The sequence below is a fragment of the Chiloscyllium plagiosum genome, chromosome 9, assembly GCF_004010195.1.
Source record: "Chiloscyllium plagiosum isolate BGI_BamShark_2017 chromosome 9, ASM401019v2, whole genome shotgun sequence".
Classification (NCBI taxonomy): domain Eukaryota; kingdom Metazoa; phylum Chordata; class Chondrichthyes; order Orectolobiformes; family Hemiscylliidae; genus Chiloscyllium; species Chiloscyllium plagiosum.
The window spans coordinates 46,239,464-46,250,632 of NC_057718.1; positions in this window are offsets into that span (position 1 = coordinate 46,239,464).

Consider the following 11,169-nt stretch of genomic DNA (forward strand, 5'->3'; position numbering starts at 1 on the left):
CAGTCCGTGCAGACAGAATGCAAAACATCTCACAGAGGGTCTGCACTACTTAAAGGCAGCCTGTACCTCTTAAAGAAGAAGTGAATTGTCACTGCAGCATGGATTCAAAGTCACTCAGGGGGACATTATTTTTATGAAGAACACTAACTAATGTCACGACAGGCAGAAAGCATGATTCAAAGTCTTCAGACATAGATACAAGCTAAATGTTTCAGGGCACTCCTCTCTGCTGCACCTTTGCAATGAACTAATTACAACACTTGCTTGAGACACAGTGTGGAAATCTATCGTATGATGGAGGGATTGAGAAGTAAGCAAAGCCTTTCTCATTGACAATGCACCATACTTGCATTTTGTATTCAGACAACTGACAAGGGAAATACATGGAGATCAGATCTTATGGCTTTCATTTGCTCTGTCTTTGAGAGTTAGCACAAATGCCGATTATAAATTAAGGAGCAATACATTTCTAAACTGGTCTTACTAAAGCTGACAATAACATGCATATAAAATTGTTTCCAAAAGTGAAAAGCATAGCATGTTAATGCACTTGTCCAATGTTTATCGTGGTTTCTCTTATCAGGTAATAAGTAATGTAAAACATAGGGTTCCGGACTACAAACCAAGGGATGCAATAAAACATGGGGCAGCTGTAGTGGGGAAAGATCATTGTCTAAGATCTTTCTGCTAAAGCATAATGGGGCTTCGTTCAGCTCTCAGACCCCCTCATTGCCTCAAAATGAATGTAAATAATTTCTTGCAGGAGCAGAAAATGCTTTTGCTTTGCAACCAAAGGGAAACTCTGAAGAATGTCAAATTCCAATCCATCGTTTGTATTTTTTTTCTGAAAAGACAGTACAGAACTGTTTTAGTACTTTTTGTACGTACTTAAAGATAATTATTTATAATTAAGATAAATTTTTGCAGTAATAAAAGTAACACAAAATATGCAAATTCACTTTGAATTTTTTTCATTCCCACTGTTAATTAGGACAGGCATCATATCAGTGGAGGGAATTGGGAATTCCAATGATGTTCGGAGCAGAACAAGCCAGCTTGCAAGGAACAAAACAGCATAAGAGCAACATCCAGGTTTTCAGTGCTCTATATAGTTTTAAGCTGAATGAACACTTGAATACCCTTCCATTATGTGTGGACATGCTTCTGAACTCTGTTCATTGTCTTGCAATGATTCTTTTTTTGCTTCTCATCTCTATCTTTTTGGGATTTAGTCGATACATTGGACTTCTGAATTTGTTGAGGCCATTTTTCCATTTCCCTCCTTCCATGGCTGCTCCTTTTCACAAATCAAATGGTGCTTCGTCAAAGAATATACCATGAAAAGAGACCTGAACTTATTAAATATTTGCTTTAATGACCCAGGTACTCTTCCTCAAGAGCAGGATCATTCCTAAAACCAATCACATGGTCGATGAGAATGGAAACTGTTTTAATAACAGACACCTGCTTTCTTGGTATCTGATTTATCTAATGGTTTCTGGACTCATTTCAAATTTTATTGGTCTTGTTCTCTAGTTTTTTCAATTAAAAGTAAAATTAGGAATTGGATTGTGATTCCCAAGCTCCTTTCTTTTGGAATCTCTATTCAGAACTGTTCCCATAGTGGTTGAAAGATATACATCAGTGGTTCTGTTTTCTTGAGACCACAAGTGCATTGAAACTGGACAGTTGTTAATTACGAGACTTTCTATTCCTGCTTTCGAAATCAACTTCTGTAAAATGTTCAGATAATTCAGACCAATCCCTAATGGTTACCAGGTATGCTTTGATCCTTTTTTGTTCACTCAGTAAGTTGGATTTAAGTTATGAATCATCACAAAGTTTTACAAGTGGCTTACAAGCATCACCAGGATAGGTACTTGGCCAATATGGATTCCAGACACACCTTTCTTTTACTTTCCTGTAACCCAATTGTCTTACATTTCTGATCCATTATCACCATATGCTGGATTTCTCAAATCTGATTAGGTGCATCATCTGGGGTGACTTTTGCCAATATAATGATTCTAACCATGAGTGGGCTAGAATCAGTTAATTATCACAGGTCTTGCAGTTCTATTTTTAACTCATCCTTGAATTGTAATAAGGCCACTTTTGATCTCTGAGCAATTTTTTTCAGTATGGTATTAAAACCTGCATTCTTGCCACAGTGTGTCCAACTAAATATAAATTACTGGCCAGCCTCAAGGAGGCTGGAATGTCGGTGACATCTCAGCAGGCTAAAGTTCAATCGTGGTGTAATTTATCCAATTAAGGATTATAGGACAGAGTTTCATGGTGCTGGACAGGATCAGCAATATTTCCTGTACAGGGCAATTTACATGCTCCTTGGACTTCCTCTTCAGTTTCAACCTTAAAACACTTCAATCTGAGTAGGATACAATTACAATTAATTTGTGTTTCTTTTCACACCCTAAAGGTGGCTGATCTGGATCATATCATCTTAGGTTTGCATCCTAGTACTGATTAACACATGATTTCATATTGGTATCTTGTATTGCAAACAACAGGGTGATTTACAATTTTAATGGCAAGTATTCCATTTACATTTTGAAAACCTTTAAGTGAACCCTCAGTTTACTTGTGCTGCAGCAAGCTGTTGCATGCTGTTCTCTCTCTGCCACATGAGACAAGTGTCCCCACTGCCTCTTCAAAGTGTAGGGATGCATGTTTGTGTTAATTAAATACCTCCAAACTGGAATGAAGCTGGGAACACATGTAGTGAGCATTTTGTCAACCATACCTTCCAAGACACCAGTCCTAGAACAGAACCTGGAAACTCATGTCCATGAAAATCAATAGTTGCATGTGTCGTAACCAAGCTGCAGGTACACCTCATATATCTTCACTTGTATTATAGGATAAAATGTCCATAAAAGGTTGAAAAAGAAAATAGTAACAATATTAATTGATTGTACATTTCTTCTAGGTCAGTACAGATAATTCAAATCATTTCCTAAAGATGTCATACTAAAACTGGAACTCATACAATTGATCCACTCTAAATAATCCAATGTACAGAAGACAAAAAAAAGATGAACTTTTAAGAAACCAAAACTACCCTTTGCAAAGCAAATTATGCCATTAGAACCTCCATGCCAAATCAGCGGACTGATCTTACCAAGCCCAAACCATCACCAGATTTACTGAACATCACACATTAACTACACTTGAAATCTATATTGTTTGGGCTAGTCTGAAGAGATGTTGCAAAAGGGCTACGGTTAGATATGGAGAGTAGCCCTGCTGTGGCAAAGAAAGGCAGACATTCAGAGTTCAAGGATCATAGAGCAAAACTGATTGCTTACTTTGTTTTTAGTTTGTGGAATGTAAACCAACATTGTGCTGTGAATATGACACACATTCCCACATACGATCTGCATTTCCCTTCCCATCCTGTGCAAAATCTTACAAACTTTATCACAGCTGAAAACAATAACTCTAGTTGCTATACAAGTGAAAATGATAAAGATTACATTTGTTCTATTTGCATTGTGCTAAATGTTTTTATCTGTTCTGACCTTTTGAGCTTACATAATGCCTTACTTTCAGCTTTATGTTGGAGTGAAACACTCCTAGATGAAAGAAGCAAAGTTACTGTAAGGTGCTGGAACTCATAGTGTGAGGTTTCTGGTTGTGGAAGGCTGTAATATCTCTGCAACAGTCAGAGTCACATCCAACAACACAGTGGCTGAAGTACCTATCTCTGCCTTACATTTATAGGAGCCCTGGGGGGAATGGCTGCTTACCCCAATCTCTCCAAAGGAGATTGTTTATCCAGACGTTCTCCGACAACTGAACATCCTAGTTGTACATTTCCTGATCTGCAGGATAGCTGTCAAGAGGTTGTCTCTGGAGTAGGTGAAGCCTATTTTCACTGCACTTGCTAAATAATTACCTGGTGAGAAATCCAGCAGAGAGAGCCTCCTATAACTGAGCAATAGCTCAGCTTCTGAGAGAACACTATTTGTGCTTTGGCTTTGGAGCTCCCATCTTGCAGATGATCACCAAGATGCCACTTGCTACCCAATGTTAGGAACTCATTGTTTCGGGACTGTCTTATTAATAGGGATACATTGCTGCATATTCACTATAGCTGCACTTTACTCAAAGGAGGCTCCAAATCTACACTTACTCTCAAACTAATCTCCTATTAAAGGAAGACACAACAGAAATCAATCATTGCCCAACGTACGAGCTTGTAGCCTCATCTGATCATTCACCTTTCACTGATATTAGATTGACTTTCTTTTCTTACTTGTGGGTTTCTGCTTTGCCGAGTGACACTTTTACAAACATATTAACTGTACATTCTGCTACACTTGTGCTGGAACTTGGGCATGTGAAATGCTTGACATTATATGTTGTGAAGTGATTGAGGCCAAGGTACCAATTCTTCTGAGCTCCTCAAAGAGCAAAAAGCATTTAACAATATGTCCCGCAAAAGGTGGGTTTGTAAAGTAACTCAGATCATACAACTTCCATACAGAGAAGCAGATGGAGGGCCTGGTTCCAGGATTTGAACCTGAGGGAAGGATCTTCTGCTCTCACTCGGGGCAAACTTGGCAAGCTTGGAGGTGAGAAGGATATTTCTTAAGGCAGAGTGGTAGTGTACCTGAACCTTGCCACACGTGATTGACCTTCCCATCCTACCACCTACTGGCACTGTTAAGTGGAACACCAAGGTGAATTTGTATAGGCTGCTTGTCATCTCAAGTGGCTTTGGGACAGGAGGGCCTTGATCAAAGGCCTAATCAATGGAAAGGATATAGGGAAGAGAGTGACCGCTGACAGCTATCTGTTTGCTTTTTATGCCAATACCTCAACATTCTCCACCCGTACCCTCCCTGTGATCCCATCCCATAAAACCCTTCTCTTCCACACATTACCTACCTGTGGCCTTGATTCTCCACAATCTTGGAACTCTGTGGGTGTGCAGAGACTATATCCCTCTGGGAACAGCAATACCCCTCTCATGGCTGATTAGTTGGCAGCTGTTGATGGGTGGGACTTCTGTCCCTGGATTCCAGGAGAAGGTGGCCTCATCACTGCCTGATTGTTATGTAGTTTAGAGGGTCTTCTCAAGAAGAGTCACCATGGGTCCTCACCGTTCTTGAGTGAGCTACCTAAACAAGCATTTCAACTTTATTCTCAAGTGGATGATACTGGCAAAAAGAGGATACTTGCTGAGTGATGACACTAAAACTTTAAACTCATTCAAGTCAGTGAAACTTTGAATCTCTGTCTCATTAAGACAAGTGCCATGGCCAGAAGGAAAGCACAGTAAAACTTGCAAGTGACACAAACTGGCCTGATGCATCTTGTACACCTAAAATAGATCTCAACTATATGCAGTCTGTTCATTTCCAAGTATTACTGGTTCTTTCCCTCAGGGAGTTCCTCATTCACAGTGTGATGCTTCAGTACAGCAGACCCATATGTATTCTCTATTCTTCCTTAGCCATAAGCATCCTTTGACTATAAGGCCATGAATGAAAATAACAGCCAGTGACAAAGCAGATAAAACAGCATTGCAAGGTCCTGGCTATTTCTCTCCCTATCTTTGACAGTTCCTATAAATCCATATCATAGTTTGCCAGACACATTGGGTTTGGCCTATCAGAAGGTGTGTGTGGAATTAGTTCACCCCATTAGAATGTTTGTTGCAAAAAGAGCACACTCTAGATAATCTCTCTGATGATATAGTTAATGGGGCAGTTAAACTGGGTCATGCCTTATCTGAATGTATAAGAATCTGCTTACAAATTATCTTGCAATTTCCTTTAATGGCATTAGACGTCTCCCTTATTTGCTTCCAGATCTGATGTTTCCAGGTAACTTGTACCTCAGTTGAAAAAGGTGATTCCAACACAACCTGCAAGACATCGTGAGCAAAAGTTTTCCCTGTTCACCTTTGCACACCTCTGAACCCTTCACCTTCATCCATCTGCGGCACTCCTCTGATTCCTCAGAAGGGGGACTACTACTCCCAGCCTTCTGAAAGCAAATTCCCAAATCTGCCAGCCAACCAGCAGCATCCTGGCTTCATTTCCTGTATGACTTCTCCACCTCCAATCATTAACAAGTGGATACAAAATCTGATCCTTGGTCCCAGACAGTTTCTCTCTCCCATGATGGTGACACAGGCATACACAGAACCAGTTCTGATATACCAGTAGTATGTACAAGAGGAAAGATTCACAAACCCATAAACAACATTGTCACACTGGATAACTTCCCACACTGATTCCAATCCACTAATCAAATCTGGAGAGTACATAATGGAGGGTAACCACTGTGCAAGCTCATAATGTTCTGAAAATTACTACATTATTATATTGTTGACCTGCTTTAAATAGACAGGAATTTACTTTTTAAGATATCACAGTTCATACATCAAACCCCTTTATCATTATTACTCCCATCTGTCATATATTTCTACCCAGAAATGGAAGACAATCACAGGAGTATACCTATGGAAATTCTTTTTATTCATTCATGGAACGTGGGCTTCACTAGCTAGGTCAGTATTTATTGTCCACCCCGAATTGCCCAGGGGTTAATTGCCCTAAGAATCTATCATATTGCTGTGGGTTTGGAATCATATGGAGGCTAAACCAGCAAGGACACCAGTTTCCATTCCTAAAGGACACTAGTGAACCAAACGTTTTTCCAAAACAATAGGCAATTGGTTCATGGCCATTGTAAAGCTCTTAATTCCAGACTTTTATTGAATTTAAATTCCATCATCTGCCATGATATGATTCCAACCCTGGGTCCCCAGAACATTACCTGGATCTTTGAAGTAGTGATCCAGTGGTAATACCACTAGGCCACCATTTCCCCACTTACATAGCAAAGTTTCAGCATGTCAGAATCATGGATACCTTATGTGTATGCCATTGACTTTGGCAATACATTTCAGAGCAATTTCTTATTTTTAAATGATGCATTTTGCATGTAATATCCAAAATCTACCCTTCAGGTGGTGAGAGTGACAGGAGTCACAAATCAACGAGCAACACTGATAGTTGGAAGAAAAAAGGTCTTAATAGGAAACTAGCCTGGGGCAAATGACACTGAAGCAGCACAATTATTTAACATCCACCTTCAAAGATTTACCATTTCTCATTGCTGTGTGGTTGCTTAAAACACGCTGGTTAAAGAATAAAATCAAAGAACTGCTTCTCCTCTACTTTTTGGCAAAGTAGGAACAGGAGGTGACGAGCTAAGGAGTGATTAACTTTTGTAAGATTCATAAACATCTCTGAATTTAAGAAATAGTACAATGTTTTCTGCTGACTCTGAGCATGTTAAATGCTTCTGTAATTCTATGATTATTCTATCATTTTTCCCATCAAATATTTGGAAATAATAAGAGCAATTTGTCAACCTCATGGTACAGACGATAAAAGTTGCTTGCACTGAACATGATTTTGTGACTACTTAAATTAATGGCTCGAAAAGTGTGTTCTGTGCTTGTTCCAATTTCCAATGTGCTTCTACCAAGCAAAGCTCATCATTCATAGTACAAAATCAAGGAAAAAAAAGCCATATCGTCGATAAATATAATTTCAATGTCACAAAGGAAAACTTTTGTCATGGGCCATAAGACAATGTACTGTGGTCTGTTAATGTGGCCAATAGGCACTGTCACTTCCATTTCTCAATTTACCTCTGCCCCTTAAAGCTGGCATGATGCTTAATGAATAGTCCATTGATTATAAAATTTAGCATGTTATTCCCTAGCTCACAGTGGTTTACCCACAGTCATCCATCCAGTCTTCCTTACTCTTCAAATGGAAGTGGCACTATCCATTACCATCAAATGAATAGCAACTGAAAGATATGGTTTTGAATTTATAGTCAAAGATCAGCAGCACCTTTGTTTATTGGAACTGCCATATGTTGCTGAAAGGAGAGGAATAAATTGGAGTCTTGCACAGCCTCATATCAACCTCATATCAACTGATGAATGCATAGCAGTCTCAACTCTGAATGATAAAATCTGTCTTCAGTGTTCATACTTGGTCATTTATGGAAACATTCTTGTCCCAAGTAGGACATACCAACAGGTTCCACATATAGACAGGTGACTACTAATTCGACAACAGCCTTAAACGTTTATGCCACATGATGGTCAGGCTTTCTCAGACATAGCAATGCTCCCACCCAGAGATGAACAACTTGGGCGGGGGGGTGGGGGGTGGTGATGGTGGTGAGTGCAGGGTGTTTGACAGGGAGGAGTTCATCACACCCGGGCAATGGACTCAATGCTACATTTTACTAGCGACTCTCAATGATGCTATTAAGGACAGTGACCCGTCACCCTAAGTGTTTCCAACTAAATCGGAGAATTTCAGGAGCACCACCACTAGCAGTAGCCATTGCTAGTCTGCACCTGGTGGAAGATGGAGCTGCAGTAGATGCCACCTCAGAGTAAACTAAGTCAGCTTCAGGAAAGCCATTGTCAGGCACCAATGAGGGCATGGGATAGTGTCACTGAGGGCACAAGGCATGGTTATTGTCACTCAAGAGCCCCTTTCTCCAAAACATGAACAAAAACAAGGTTCATCCCTCCTCTTTGGATCCCACTGGCAAGCTAATAGGGCTTTCCTAATATTTATTCCACAAAGAGTCAGAGAGTCATACATCATAGAGACAGATCCTTCCATCGGAGATCCTCCCAGACTGCTGGTTAAACTGCAGCCATTATAACTATTGAGTATTTTCCATTGCACAAACTTCTGAGATCCTTTTCAATTTCCAGCACCTCTATTTGTGATTCTGAACCTGTTTAGAGCTGCATGTTAAAGTTTTTGTAATCACAAAATAAGACATTTTTGGAAGAGGAGGATTGGAAGTAACATGAAGTGAAGGTACATTTATACTTGGGGCAATCATATTGCCCAGTCTTACCCAGCCATCCACCTTAACTGATGAATGCATAGCAGTCTCAACTCTGAATGATAAAATCTGTCTTCAGTGTTCATACTTGGTCATTTATGGAAACATTCTTGTCCCAAGTAGGACATACCAACAGGTTCCACATATAGACAGGTGACTACTAATTCGACAACAGCCTTAAACGTTTATGCCACATGATTCTGTCAAATAATTACTGAATATAAGTGCCAGATAACTCAACAAGCAGTTCAGGAATGCAAAGAATAGATCGATGTCATGCTGGTCACAGCAAACTCCTTCTTTCATTTTCAATGAAAGGAGCTGACAATACCAAAGAATTTGATATGTTTTCAGTTTCCTGCAAGTATAAGATGACACACATCCTACACCCAAATCCATAGCCTTCATAAATAGAAACTTGATTCTCTCCATCAATGTAACCATACGAGCAACTATGGCTACAAATTTACATGAGGTTGACTCTTAACGCCCTCTGAAGTGCCCTAGCAGGCCACGCAAATCAACTAAGAATAAGCAATAAATGTCAGCCTTGGTAGAGACACCCACATCCCAAGAATGTAAGAATAATTACGCACTTGAACACCCACTATGCTTTGAGTAGTCACATCAACTGTAGTTTATGTCAAACTGTCACATTACTGATACACAATTGCATCACACAAGAGCCATTACCATGGAGAGGTAATGAGGGGATAAACCTGCAATCATTGGCAGAGAAGGTTGCAGTATAGGGTCTATGCAAGTGTCGATGTCTGGAAGAGCATGAGTAACACGACCCACTACAATGACATTTAAGGTCATATGTAAAGAAGAGCTTGCATAGACTTCACAGGAGACAGATATATCACTGTGATGTGGTACATAGTTTGCAATTATGCAGTAACCTAGTAAATACAGAAAAGACTCCATAAACTCTCCAAACTAATGATGGATCATGTTCTGTACTATGTCTGTGCTTGGTATCTTGCTGCAAAGGAAAGCTTTGCTAGATCTTCACCTTAAAATTGTATCAAGATTTTACATAGAAAACTGTCACCACTTCCCATTCTAGTACCAATCTAAGGCTTACTAATGTTGAGTGGTAAAGGATGACCATGTGAAAGTCTTGCAGAAGAGACACATTCTTCGGTAACAAGAAAGGTTTTTCTACAATGTATTACAAGTTACACTGGAGTAAGATATCTTCACTAACACTAGGTAAGAAATGTTGTTACCTTCTACAAGATAGTAACTAGGTCAACGTTACATGATTATAGACTACAGATTTCAACTGCAGACTGACTAGTCTCACTTAGAAACACTTGTGGACAAGGTCTCAAAAGAGCAAACACTTAAGCCATTAAACAATTGCTTAAGCAAACACATCAACTTTACCTACTCCCCTTATGCATCTGACTTTACAAATTTAATCTTGGTTTACTAACGACATGGTCATTTGCTTGAGGATGATTGACTGAGATGTTGCTGTTTGTTATTCTGTGCCACTGGTGAGTCTTTTATTTCTTGAATGTCTTTCACCAAAGACATTTGGTGAAGTACTGTTATCCTATCGGGAAGATTCTTAACCTCCTCAGCATGTGTAAGGGAATACTATTGAGTTGGTAGGTGAAGTAACCTTCCTCATTTGACTTTGTCCTGAGATAGACTTAGCTGAAGATTTTCCACTTTGGGGCCTGTTCTTTTAGCCAATATCATCATTTTATTTTTGGTGTTGCCATTGTCTGTGGCCCTGGCTGTGTAGTATTAGCCATAACTTCTCTGAATAATAATTTCTACCAGAGTTTTCTGGAAGTCAAACTCTGAAGGTTTCCCATTGGTGAGAAAGAAGCAAACAGTTCTTTTTAGCACAGCGAAGTTGATAGATTTTTTTTATGTTGTTAATGTGAAACAATTACTTAATACCAGTGTGTCTGATCTCAATTGGTGGGTTCATCTTTCAGGGGTCAGCCAACAGACCTTTGAGGCCAGTAAAGACAACTTGTTGCTGGCATGTGTCAAGTTGGTCAATGGTATATGTTTTCTTTGATGGTTGGAATTCTTCCCCAAATTTCAAGTTTTTTGGGGCAACACATGCCTTCCCGTTCAGAAATAAAGTCTTCTGGTTCTGGATGGCATAAGCATGTTCTGCAAACTAGATTTTTATGTCTGAAAAATCACTTTAATATCATTTAATATTATGTTTTATTCACCTGCCACTGTTAGCATCAAACCAGTGGATTG